The sequence below is a fragment of the Pseudophryne corroboree genome, chromosome 6, assembly GCF_028390025.1.
Source record: "Pseudophryne corroboree isolate aPseCor3 chromosome 6, aPseCor3.hap2, whole genome shotgun sequence".
Classification (NCBI taxonomy): Eukaryota; Metazoa; Chordata; class Amphibia; order Anura; family Myobatrachidae; genus Pseudophryne; species Pseudophryne corroboree.
The window spans coordinates 253,125,731-253,140,359 of NC_086449.1; the positions used below are offsets into that span (position 1 = coordinate 253,125,731).

The 14,629-nt window shown below is 43.6% G+C and overlaps 1 long non-coding RNA gene across 2 annotated transcripts in view; it reads left to right on the top strand.

Annotated features, from left to right (window-relative positions):
* LOC134935164 (uncharacterized) overlaps positions 1–13,621 on the top strand; it is an 87,138-nt gene extending 73,517 nt beyond the window's left edge. Inside the window, exons 3-4 of one of the 2 annotated variants that reach the window (XR_010179953.1) lie at positions 10,149–10,224; positions 13,441–13,621. This is a non-coding gene — a long non-coding RNA (uncharacterized LOC134935164). Of the gene's footprint in view, positions 1–10,148; positions 10,365–13,440 lie in introns of those variants that run through there. The other variant, XR_010179952.1, reaches the window with a different exon arrangement.
* The last annotated feature ends 1,008 nt before the right edge of the window (positions 13,622–14,629 follow it).

Sequence of the window (14,629 nt, forward strand, 5' to 3'; positions counted from 1 at the left end):
CTACCAACGTGAACCCTTGTTGGACGTCCCTTCTTTGAACAACTGGCCCCCATCGTTTGTAGATATTGCTGTCTTAGCTAATTCTCACAAACAGACCAGATTGCCCGCGGTAAGGCGACGGTGAAAGTTCAACTAGTGCCTTCACTCACTCTGCGCCCCAATTGGCCTATCCAATCCGTGGGATCTTTTGTAACCTCTATTTACTGGGGCGCGTGGGAGTATGCGATCCCTCCCCAGTAAGTATTGGTCGTTGGAGATTTCCCGAGTGAGCAGTGAAACTCCCTTAAAATAACAAAAACCTACACAAATCACGTTAGAATGTACAAATAGCGTTTATGATCCCACAGTAAATTTTTAATGGGTATCAAGGTAACAAACTAATGCACACAATTACGTGCGGTCCAGTCGCACAGCGCATAAATAACTTAATATTTATACGCTTTACGACCAATGGAATCGGTTGTTTAGGCTGCGAAACCTTCAGCCGGAGCTTTTAACTTGACTATATGGGTGCTACGCCAAACCCCTCGGGCTGCGCTTAAATACCTTGCAGTCCTTTTGTCTGTGGAAACTACTTGCTCCTTTTACCTTCTACAATGTTAACGCGGGCAAGCCAGTCCACGCCACCAAGTGTCCACTCACCTGATGTGGTCTCCGACGGGATCCCGATTTGTGGGTTCACAAAAATAATACCTTAAGTTCCACACTCACTCCTACTCACTCATATGCATACTGATCTTTCTGTGCAGAAATTCCTTTCATACAGGCAGGAGTCCAATCCCTGGGTTTTGCAATAGAAAAAGGTTCTCTTTTAACTAATACTTTTTGGAAAACTGAACAAATCTGTGCTATTATCAGGTGGCTATACTATACCGCCCACCCTAAACAAGGTTATTGTGTGATTTGAGTCTCAGTGGGCGTATCCGTACGCTCCGTTGCGTAAAACACACCGCGTTCGTATGCCTTTGCGTCACGTACGTGATCTCGCACGTTGTCCGAGACACGTATGCACAAAGTGCAGGTATGCCCACAGCGACACAATCAACATGCTTCTATCAATGTAAACGATATTCAACTATAATCGCTTACCGTACACCACACATTATTTGCTATGCTGTGTGCGTGTCCTTTACAATTATTCCCTTAAAATTTATCCTATTTAATCTCAATTAAACAGCACCAGATTTCTTCAGCACGTGTCTACTAATCAATTCTAATGGCAACAAGGGAGTGAGATACAACAATGTAGATATGTGCGTGTGTGTACACAAAACAGGAATAAACAGTTTTAACAGTTTTAAAAGATACTAACGTATTGTTCTTACCTCCGGTTCCGGATTCCACCAGCACTCCTTCAACGTAGCGAAACAGACGCTTATCTAGCCAGCACTACTGTATCCCGATACGAAGGGATACTGCCTTCCCGCCCTTGCTGACAGATAACGTTTGTTTTCGCTAGTGCGGATATGTGGAGGACGGACGAGCCGCCAATTGATAAAGCTGATTTAAATTACCTTATAACCTTCACAATAATGGGTAAGAGACAGAGTACGCAATTGGCGTATGGGGTACCGTAAGGGTACGCACTTAGCGTAGCATACGCTCGGCCGTGATCGAGACGCACATGCGGCACGCTCGCTCACCGCTTAATGCGTGGTGTCGAGCACGCTATAGGCGAGCGACTACCGTAATGCTACGCTACCAGCGTAGCGGACGCTCGGGACCACGAGGAGATCACGAGCGGCACAGACGCTTACAAGATGACAATCAATAAACCTTGAATGTAACACACAGAAAGGATACTCTTATACTGTAAACCTTGTACTGAAACACTGTAGCGATATAACGCTGCTTAACCTTGTTAACACTAAAGCTGTTTGAGCGATCGAGACGCTCCTATTACCCACTGCAATGTAATGAACACACGATACCGTGCTAAGGATCCAACACCTTTACTAACAAGCTTTTAGTTATATTGAAAAAGGTAAACAGTTACAAGTCATACACTACAGACTAACATATAATTCTAACAGATTATCTAGACAGAAATATACAATAACGTTACAATCTTATACTAAACAGAGAGAGAGAGAGAGAGAATGTGGCCAATACAAACAAAGAGCGAGATGATTACAGAGAATTACTTACACACACTGGGAATGATCGCTGCGCAGCCTGGTACCAGCTCCGAGTTAGTCAATATGAAAACCGTTTGTGGAGTGAGAGCGAGCTGCCCAGGCTGGCTGATCTTATATATACTGAGTACAGTATACTACAAAGGGACCTAAAATCTCATTGTTCATTGGACACAGGAATGTCTCCTCGCATCATAACAAAATGTCATAGGTTAGTTTGAACAGGTGGGCTGTGACTATATCAAACTGCTCAGGTGGGTGGGAATCTGAAGATTCCCGCCGCATGGGTAATGAATCGCAAATATATGAAATGTCCAGAATCTACTAATGGCCATAACTATACGCAGGAGCGATTAATCTTTACCTATTAAAATGTTCTTTAGTTAGGTACCAGACACAGCTGTTCAAACCCTGTCTGACCCTTCGTACCATACAAAGAGGAATTCCTCTGTCCAGCGACCATTTACATTAACAAACTTACAGTCATTATTAAGGGGAACATTATCTATAAAACATGCTATTTGGTTCTATTATTAAACGATTGAGTCGCCCGCTAGACGCACACAAACTCTACCGTAAATGCACATACCACGCGCTCGAGCGCATGGCCGAGGCGCCATCACGCGGCTGCGTATATCCGCACGCACGGGAGAGAATGTGCACGTGCAGCAGGCACGCGCATGAGGTAAATATATGGCAACGTGTAGCGTGATATTTTTCTGACTTTGACAGGTAGGAGACAGAAAGAGAGAGGGGTGGGAGGGGGAGAGACATATACAAACACCACGGTACCTATTGCAGGGCCGAAACTAGGATTTTCGGCACCCGGGGCACGGCAGTAATTTGCCGCCTACCCCCCCCCCCCCCCCCCCCACCAAAAAAATAAATAAAAGTAAAATAAAATAAAATTAGAATAAAAGAAAAAATACTTAAAAAGTAAAGGTTAAAATGAATAATAATTTAAAATACGCCACGCAGTAGTGAAACCCTACATTACACTGCACAGTAGGGAGGGAGGGAGAGGAGAGAGAGAGAGATGGGAGAGAGGAGGTCTGGGTGAGGGAGAGAGATAGAGGAGAGGAAGAGAGAAAGAGGAGTGAGGGAGAGACGCATATCCCAAAGAAGGACATGTCATTACGGTCAATGGGGAAAAGCCGCAAAGCCACTGGGCATCTAGTCAGACAGGTATACAGTATGAACAGACACGGCATCAGCGTAAAATGCTTTGCTGCATATGCAGTCACATAAAATATTTAGCAGTCAGTGGCGCTAACACCATGCTGCATACTGCCCAGAAAGTAGAAATATAAAATTATAATAGAAAATGATGCTTACCTGACATGTCTCAGATGAATTATGTGGCGTTTTACATGGTCTTGCGTCTGTTGGCCTGTGCCTCTTCTGATGACAGCTGCCAGCCATGATGGGGAGTAGAGGAGGCATAGGCAAACAGGAGGTAGTAGAGGTACTAATGGGGAAAGGGGCAGAGGCACACATGGAGTTGGGAGGCAGATGGACTAATGGAACTAATGGAGATGCTGGCAGAGGTACAGAGGCACAGAGGAGGGGGGTATCAGAGGCACAGATCGAGCTGACAGAAGAACATGGATGGCGAATGTGCCAAAGATAACCTGAGCAGAGGCACTGATGGGAAAGTGGGCTGAAGCATAGAAGGTGGAGGTGCACAGACACAGATGAAGGGGTGGCATAAACATAGCTGATATAGATGAAAGAGGCACACATGGTATATAGGGAAAGGGGTACACATGGGGTGGGTAAGTACAGGCAGAGTCATACATTGATATATAGGGAAAGGGGTAGTGATACACATAGGGACTTAGGGATGGTAGCAGAGGCACAGCAGGGGAACTTCTGAGAGCCTATGTCTAGACCAGCTAATGGAAGGGTTGTGTCTATGCTCCCTTTGTGGTCAGGACCTGGAAGTCACATCACAATAGGGCAGGGTGAGGAGGAGAACAGAGGACCTGCAGAAGACCTGGGGGGTGGAGCAACATGTACAGGAGTGAAGAATAGAGGAAGCTGAGCTGTCGGGAGATGTGAGTCCGCTGGGACTTGAAACTGGGGGAGGGAGGCACACTACCCACATGCCTGTAGCTAAAACGTGGATCCATTACTAAAATGCTGGCAAAGGGGGCTGCTGGCACTGATGATCCCAGTCCCGAGCTGCTTCTTATCACAGGCAGACATCTGCATGTGAGTGAGAAGCAGTTTGCATGCAGCCACGATCATCAGCATCAGCTTGGCCCGTGTCAGACACTCTGCTCTCTGTAACCTAACCCCACTCTCAGCTACACCTGCTGTCTGCCTCTTCAGTCAGCCCATCTGGCTGACTTACTTACCGATCACTGCCTGGCCCTCTTAGCTCCACCTGCTTTCAGCCAGCACAGCCCCTCAGCCTCGTCGGCTGCATCTGATCTCCCTCAAGTATGTTGTCTGGCGTGTCCGTCTCTGAGGAGAGGGGAGGGAGGGGATGGGAAACCCGGCCATGGAGATCGCGCTGATGTGATCCCTCCTGCACTGCCTAGGATTGCCTTTTCCTGTAAGCGTGCAGCGCGCAGCAGGGAGGGCGCCTTTCCTCCCAGCATTGCTGACTGCCTTGAACGGGTAATGCCAGTCCTGAGTCTCCTTCAGTACTGTCCGGCCGCTGAAGGAGACAGGCAGAGTTCTCGGCGCCCCCCTCCTTCCGGCGCCTGGGGCATGTGACCCCTTAGCCCCCCCTAGTTACGGCCATGCCTATTGCTCTGTGTGAAAAGCCACTTCCTGCAGGCAAAGGACTGAACGTGGGGGGAGGAAACAGCAGGAGCCGAAGTGGGCACAGATATGACAGCAGCAGATCATGGGATCCGTATAGCACAGTCTCTCCTTTCTGACTGGACAGCCACACGGAGCTCCCCGTGGGGTGTAGCATGTCCTGGGCAGTAGATGTCGTGCCCACACCTAGTTACGGCCCTGTACTATACTACAGTAGATACTAGATAGTACACTTTCTAGTAAAAAATTACCTGCCTGCATAGTTTGTTTTCTCTTGCGATACCAACCCCGCAGGAGCCTTCATCGGCATCGCAAGCTGTATACACACTGTTCGATATGTACTATGTTTTCTACCGATATAGACTATATAGTCCATATCAGTAGTTCAAATCGCACCGTGTGTATGCCCCTTCAGATTATCAGACAACATGGGGCACAATATGGTGAAAATGTAACTACAAAGGAAAAAGCTATACAGAATGTGCCATGCATAATGTGACAATAGCATAGTGCAAAACATACATAGTAATTATTCTGATATGGGGGGTCATTCCGAGTTGATCGTAGCTGTGCCACGATCATTCACACTGACATGCGGGAGGACACCCAGCACAGGGCTAGTCCGCCCCGCATGCCAGTGCCGCCCCCCCCCCCCCCTTCCAGAAGTGCAAAAGCATCGCACAGCGTTGGCCGGACCGCGCCCCCTAAACTGCAGCGCCGGTGCATGCACAGTTCTGACCTTATCGCTGCGAAAAACTGCAGCGAGCGATCGAGTCGGAATGACCCCCATGTTGCTAAGAGAAGTATAATTAGTCTGCTGTGCATAGTTCACCCCCAAAAAAGTAAACAACATGTGCTTTAGAGCCATAAAATCATTTTTCCCCCATTTATTTACACACACACACACACACACACTCGTTTTATCAGCAGCCAATTAACATCCCAATTTGTTTTTGGAGTGTGGGCAGAAACTGGCGCAGCTGGAGGAAGACACGCAGACAGGGAGTAAACCTACACATTCCACAAAGATTACAGGCCCTTTTTGAAATGGAAACCATGACACCAGCATTTTCAAGCAGCTAATGCTAATCACAAATGTCTAATGACAAACACACAAGTCCAAGTACATTCCATATACAGTTCCGGCCTTCATGCCTAATTGCCTATTTTATACAGTTTAGACTGTGCTGTGCGGCCTGTGCACAGATTTGAAGCTTTGTGCCTATCATATGCAGCCTTGTACCCATATAAACCGCATATCCTTTTGTAACCTTGCTTCAATACTCACAGAATTCACCCCTGTGCCAGCATCCTTGCTCCACTTACCTGCATTTTTCTCATTTTGATTCGCCCACATCATAACCATTTTGATTGAGACTGTCCAACGGGATCAGTATGATTTGCCGATGGACGGGATGCCGGTGGTCAGTATACCGACAGCGGCATCCCATCCATCAAAATCCCGACAGCCCCCAGGAAGCCCCCTAACCCTCACCCTTTCCCTACCCTAACCCTCCCTTGTGGGTGCCTAACCCTAACCTTCCTGGGTGGTGCCTAACCCTAATCCTGCCCGCTTGGTGCCTAACCCTAAACCTCCCTTTCCTGCTGCCTGAATTTTACCCTCTCCGCTTGGTGCCTAACCCTAAACTCCCCTTCTATGTGCCTAACTCTCCCTCCCCAGTGCCTAACCCTAACCTTCCCGGCGCTGCAGCCTAACCCTAACTCCCCTTCTGCAGCCGAAACCTAACACACACACACCCCCATGGCAGGACAGCAGTGTGTCCCGCTATCAGGACGATCGGGGTGTCTGCTTCCTGTTTGGTGTCGGTATAGTGACGCAGAGTTTCTGTCCTCCCTCGGAATCCCGGCGTCGGTATATTGACCGCCGGGATCCTATTCATCAGGAAGCTAACGTAAATTAGGTCTGTTGCCAGCTATGCATACAGTATTCCATGCTTGTATCACATGTTAATATAGTTTGTGAATTATTTAATCTAGCACTTGATGTGGGCTGAAATTCTCCTACAATAATGACATCGTTCAATGAAACGTTGAAAGTTGGCAGCGTGCTGATATCATAGTAGTACACTGAACACGCTTATGCTACGCTACTCTAAGATGTTCATTAGTCCTCATGAATATTTACTCCTGATTATTCATGGCCAGAAAATCGTTAACTTTCTTGTTAGTAGGTTTATTTTTGCAGAAAATATATAGCTGTAATGCAGAGTTAATGTAAAACATCAGGGCCACCACAACCTTTCTAGTTGTGGGTGGGGGTGGGGGGGGGGGGGGGTGCGCGGGGAAAGATATAACTACATTTTGGAGCTCCTATTTCATTAAATGTCGCCCCCTCAAGGGCATCTGAACTTACCCACCACACTACTTACCTGCTGATAGAGATGGGAAACAGGGAAAGCGCACCAGAATTCTTTGATATCTGCTACAGAATCCCTGTAATACTTTCATGGGATACTTACATTATAAGGGTATCCTGGTTTTTTATGGTGTTTTCCGACAAAATGTGTAAATTAAATATGATCCAACAACATGACTGGAACGTGTGAGTGACTTTATATAGAAGACAAAGAGACAGGATCCACTCATAGCGCACACCCTGGCTGAGGCTGTGTATGGAAGGTGATGAGACTTTACAAGGTACATTTTCAGCTCACTCTGGTTGATAATGGGGAAAGGTCAGGGGGTGGGAGGACAAGGGGAGCTGTGGCGAAAGAGGGGAGGAACATATGAAGTTGGAGGTGAGAAAGGCACAGTAACTAGCCACACACTGTAGGGGTTGGAGCTGGGTGCAGGGGAGTAGGGCCCTGGAGGCAGACCGAGAAGGGCTCTGGGGAGGGAGGAGGTGGAGCAGCTGAAAAGGGGATTTTCACCATCCTGACACTGCTCATATTAAACTGTAGATGATGGCTGCACTGCGCCCCAGTATTTTGTTGGTGCCTCTTAAATATTTGGGAGGGGGGCAAGTGTGTTTTAGCACAGTTGCATTCTGTATCTTATGGGGTGAGGGATCCTCTGATTAGAGGTTCCCGGTTAGTTTTGCTCCCATTCGAGATAAAGAGTAACTAGAATTTCCTTGGATAAGAATACGGAGCACATATCCCAATGGGGATGTAGGGTCCTTATTATATAAAAGTATATCTTATATTAGAATCATAGAAAAGATATTCTGCTAAGACATTAAGTGATGTCTGAAAATGTCCTAATTATAAATGCAAAATAAAAAGTTTGAAAATGTAATGTTTTATAAAAAAACATCTGTGCAGATACCAAGGGGGTAAGTCCTTAATATGCGAGCGGGTGGTTTTCCACGCTTGTAATTAATCTTTCTTTTCTTCAATGGATCACCTTGACAACATTTTAGACACTCGCTGGTTTCTACATCTTACGTACGTTTCATATTTGATGCAGTGGCCAGCGACCAGTGTAACACGTCATACACTGATGGAAATAACGATGGAAACCGCAACACACACTTAAGAACTGTTATCTGCTCAAAAAATTATTACATTTACAACGTTATATCTTGCATTAATAATTATGAAATTTTGAGAAATCATGCAAACGTCAAAACAAGTTTTATTTGTTTAAGATGATATTAGGGAACATTCTTATATATAAGGTGCCAACACCCTTCATTTGTATTTTATATTTTATGTAGCGCGGAATGAGTAATCTTAATCTAGCCTATAGATGTGTGCAGGGTGAAGATTCACAATAATCATCAATTTGAATATTATTTTAGCCACAGGTAAAATATTATTGCACCAGACACGTTATTGGAGCAGAAGTGCTTAGTTGAATATTATGTTTGGTAAATAGACATTAATTACAATTTGCAAACTGCAGACTGATTGAAGGCATGACTTTTTGTTAATTCCTAAATAAATGGAATGCTACTCAGGCACTATTTGTTTGATGTAGAATTTTATTGTTAGGCTGATAGTGGGAAGACAGTATTGGGGGTGGGGTACAATAATTTATTTTCTGTGTTATTACATTTAAAGCATTAAGAGTTATATGGGAGTTAGTACCAGCTCTATCTACAGCTGGCATTGACTGATCTTTTATTCTTAGCTGTAAGTAAAATACTATTGCACCAGACACATTCTATTGAAGCAGACGTTCTTTCTTGACTATTATTTTAGGTAAATTGGAATTAATTACCATCTACAAAATCTAATCTGATTTAAGGTATGGCTTCTTGTTAATTCCTAGATAAATGGGATGCTACTCAGGTACTATTTGCTGTAGAATTTTATTGCTAGCCTTGTAGTGGGAACATGATATTGGGGGTGCAATCATTCAATACAGATGTCTGTACCACTATTTATTAATTAGTGTGTAGGCTGCAGCTGGTATGGGCTGCTGTGTTTTCTTTTTTAAATTTAAAGTGAGTATTATTTTTAAAGTATTATTACATTTTAGGCATTATTAGAGTTATACAGGAGTTAAACAGGAATAAAACCATAGGATGACAGTCAACCTGACATCTGCTGTAAAAGTACTTTGTGGAAACTGCACTTTGGTTCCCTCCAATTCAAATATCTGATTTCTCCATATGCTGGACACCGTGTTTGGACATTGCAAGGTGAAAATACTTGCTACACTTCTAATTGTTTTATGTATTTTCCCTATGACTTCTGCAATACATCCTGGAAACTCTCCCTAGCTGGACCTTGGTGACCTGGCCATGACTATCTGTCCAATACTCTTCCCACTGCTGCTGTAGCCTGGGGACTTGTTCCCTGACTCTTCTGACCACTATATTACTCATCTGCTTCCCATAAACACTGCACCCCACTAACTACCAGATAACTCAACCACCTACCCTACACCACAATTTCTGGGACACTGGGGTACAATCCCAGTAAATCCAGAATCTAAAGCCTAAACCTCATAATTCCTATTCTTAAACCTTTACCCTAACCCTAATACCCTAACCTTAATACCCTAACGGGGCACACTAGATGGGCCAAGTGGTTCTTATCTGCCATCAAATATTATGTTTCCATGTAACTCATAAACATGCTTTTTCTCTTTAATATACGTATAACTGCAGGGAAAAAAAGTGCTTGCAACTGGGCATCCTTACTGCACTGCACCACATATTCCTCTTTTTAACAAGTACAAGGAGTCACAAATGCAAAGTACGTGTACCCAAAAAATATCAGGATCGGGGAGTCAGGGATTTTTAACATTCATTTTTTTCCTGATTTCCAGATGGATTGCCGATTATCGATGTCTGTCGATCAATGGCTCGGACCGGTGTCGGGGCATACGGATGCAAGCTGCACATGTAAGCAGTACACCTGTTTTGTTTCAAGAAGCATCTTTGTCATTTGCATATGCTTACAGTAGCAATGCTCAGTTATATCCTCAGATATCTACTGTATTTAATGTTAGTTTTGTGTAGTTGTCATAATATTACTCATACATAAGGCATCATTAAACTGCATAAACATGTTGCATACCATAATTTTACTTATTAGTAATACAAGATGAATGATCACAATGTTCATGTGCCTTGTCTTTGTAGAATGTTCTTATGATCAGTTTATACTCAACTGAATCAAACAAACTTTCTACATTGGTTCCTATAGCGCAGTATAGAACTTTTTCATTTTGAAGTGCTCCCACTCTGTACTAAGCATTCCAAGAATCTATAAATGAACAGAAGAGGGATTCAGCCTGCAGCCCCGGAATGCCAGCACTGTACAGGTCATGCCCAAAGCATTTAGAAGGAATGGAAATGACATTAAGAATGGAACACTTATTGTTGCTTTAACACATTCAGAAGCTTCGTGTAAATGAATGGCAGACATGCTGGATATAAACCACACAATTCACGTTTCATAACAAAATGCATAAACACTTCCTTCAACATACTCTAGTTAGTACACGGACTGGGGACTATCATGATACTATATAAGGCCTAATGTCTAATGTTTTCCTAATGTCTGAGAATTTACTCATAAAATGAAACAGTGGAAGTGATATTCCTATTTTGTCATCATTTTCCATAACCATTACATTGTATAATGCTTTTCAGGGACACTCTGCTGCAGATAGAGAGTAGGGCCAGACCCAGGTACTGATCCTGGAGACCCCATACTCCCCCTCTCCCTGCTATATATATATATATATATATATATATATATATATAGCATACATACGGCGGCACTCCAATAAATCACGCTGACACCGGCAAGTGCTTCAACGTTTCGAGGGTTTATTCCCTCGTCATCAGGATAAAATACAGTGTACAAACTTACTTCTTAAATCCCCTCACCACACCGCGTGCAAGGCGCCCGGATCCGGAAGCTGGTAGGCGTCGCCCTCATGTGACGTCATCCTCCACTTCCCGTCTCCATGGCAACCACAATACAATAACAAACATGCTGTGAAAATAAAAGAGCATCATAAGGTCACAGAATAGATGACTACTTACATCATATGTATACATAATGATCATGTAGGATTTAGAGGAGCATTCAATCCACATTTTCTACATTTTCTACAGGTATTAAACTGTTTACAGGCCCAATGAAAGACATCGTAATAATCCTGTATATATCACAAAAAACAATGTAGGCCCAAATTTTCAATAAGCCTCTTGGTGATAAAGTGCCCAACCTGTGGATCCACCTTGATTCACAGCGTAAGAGGGCCAGAGATCTATCTCCTCCCCTAAGCCTAGGGGGAATATGATCTATAATCCTGTATCTAAGGGCAGATAAATTATGACCAGCACTCATAAAATGCCTAGAGACTGGCTGATCGCTACAGCCCTTTTCGATGGCATTTCTAATTGACAATCTATGTGTGGCCATTCGTTCCCGCAATGTCCTATCAGTTTTGCCCACATAGCTTAATCCACAAGGGCATGTGATCATGTATACTATGTAATTAGTAGTACATGTCACCCGATGTCTAATTAAGTACTTTTTGCCACTATGTGGATGCATAAAAGAATCGCCCGCAACCATCGAGCGACAAGTGGTGCAATTCAAACATTTATAGCATCCATTCTTTCTAGCTAGAAAACGGTGTTGGACACTATCATTCTTGACCGTAGTGATGTCCGTTTTCACCACCCAATCGCGGATGTTTTTGCCGCGGGTGTAACAGGGCATCAGAGTCTGATCTTTCAAATTTAAGTTCTTATCACTACTTACAATGGGCCATAAATTTTTGGCAATTTTGTTAATATCACTACTCCTAGCATTATAATGATTGACCCAGGGGATGCGTGTAGATTCTACCCTTCTATTTTTTGATGTAAGGAGTTGATCACGTGGTATGGCCAATGCCCTGTTTTTTGATTGTGTCAGCTTGTGTAAGTCATACCCCCGCTGCACAAATTTCTCAATCATATGGTCAATATTTGAGATAGCTACATTATGATCACTACATATGCGTCTTGCACGCAAGAATTGTGAATACGGCAGACCATATTTTAATGGTTTTGGATGAAAGCTTGCAGCATGAAGTAAGGTGTTGCGGTCAGTGGGTTTACTATATAATTTTGTGCTAATATGACCACCCTCCAATTATACTAACACATCCAAAAAATGTACTGACCTGCTATCTATAGAAAATGTAAATTTAAGGGGGCTATCCGAATTATTGTGTGTGCAGATAAAACTATTAAATTCCTCCTCTGAACCTGTACATATTAGGAACAGGTCATCAATATACCTGGCATAAAATTTGATTTTATCACATATCTCAGGTCTGTTGAAAAAAATGTCTTGTTCTGCCCTAAACATATACGCATTGGCGTACGATGGGGCCACATTGGACCCCATCGCACAGCCAGATGTTTGAAGATAGAACTGGCCATCATGCAGAAAATAGTTTTTTGTCAATATCATTTCTAAAAGCTCAGTGATCAAATCAGTGCTTGGTCCTGTATACAGTGGATTGGACTGAATTAAATCACTGACAGCACGTAAACCTTCATTATTAGGGATCACAGTATACAAATTAGATACATCTATGCTGCATAAGAAACTGTTAGTTGGTATATTTTCTACAGCATATAATTTTTTCAAAAAAGAGGTGGTATCTTGTGTATACATAGGATGGTTCATGATACATGGTTGTATAAGGCAATCAAGATATGTTGAAATCGGTTGGAACAGTGACCCCCTGGCCGAGATGATAGGTCTACCAGGTGGGTCACTGTATCCCTTGTGAATCTTAGGGAGTGTATAGAGCAGGGGAGGAGATAGATCTCTGACCCTCTTACGCTGTGAATCAAGGTGGATCCACAGGTTGGGCACTTTATCACCAAGAGGCCTTAATGAAAATTTGGGCCTACATTGTTTTTTGTGATATATACAGGATTATTACGATGTCTTTCATTGGGCCTGTAAACAGTTTAATACCTGTAGAAAAAGTAGAAAATGTGGATTGAATGCTCCTCTAAATCCTACATGATCATTATGTATACATATGATGTAAGTAGTCATCCATTCTGTGACCTTATGATGCTCTTTTATTTTCACAGCATGTTTGTTATTGTATTGTGGTTGCCATGGAGACGGGAAGTGGAGGATGACGTCACATGAGGGCGACGCCTACCAGCTTCCGGATCCGGGCGCCTTGCACGCGGTGTGGTGAGGGGATTTAAGAAGTAAGTTTGTACACTGTATTTTATCCTGATGACGAGGGAATAAACCCTCGAAACGTTAAAGCACTTGCCGGTGTCAGCGTGATTTATTGGAGTGCCGCCGTATGTATGCTATTGTTGGAGTTCCCTGCACAGTACCCTAACGGAAGGCACCATTTGTATGTACTTGCTGGGAGTGCTGTCTATTTGGAGATTTATATATATATATATATATATATATATATATAAATACGTGCTCCTAAGCCAGGGGTAGATCGGGGTGGTGATGGTGGTGGGGGATAGTTTGATCAGACTGATCACTCCATCTGCACATCATGCTCAGCAGCTGCCTCCTTGGAATCACTGCAGCCCAGCACAGAGCAGCATCTGCTGGGGTATGGACTAGGCAGCTGTTGCTGAGGGGTAAGAAGTGTGATGGGGGGTGGGAGTGGGGGAAGGCTCCGGCCTCCCAAACAAGCCCAGGTAATTAGCATCCACACACCTCACCCCTCTTGTTGCAAAACCGAACATCTAAAATGACAGCTGTTCCTTCCTGGGCCCCTGCAGTCCCTGGTATTATGTAATGGACATGATTCTAACTTACATTTTGGGCATTTCAAATAATAGAATTAACAGCAATTTTACTTCTTTTTTTTTTTTAAGCAGAGAATACGACTAAATAATGTGAATTTCATCTAACATTCAGCAAAAAAGAAGTTTATAAGGTAGTTGGTGAATAAACAATAATAGGGATTTTTCCAGGGAATAACATTTCCAGGGATATAGCCTTAACATACACTGCTCCAAAAAATAAAGGGAACACTAAAATAACACATCCTAGATCTGAATGAATGAAATATTCTTATTAAATACTTGGTTCTTTACATAGTTGAATGTGCTGACAACAAAATCACACAAAAATGATCAATGGAAATCAAATTTATTAACCCATGTGTCACTGACCTAGGTTGGGGGTGTTGTGAACTCGGGGGTTCTTCCGATGATCGGGAAGTGGAACCAGAGCTGGGTCGGAGCAGAGATGGCCAGATATAGGTTTTCCTCATACAGGACTCTGACAGTTAGATTT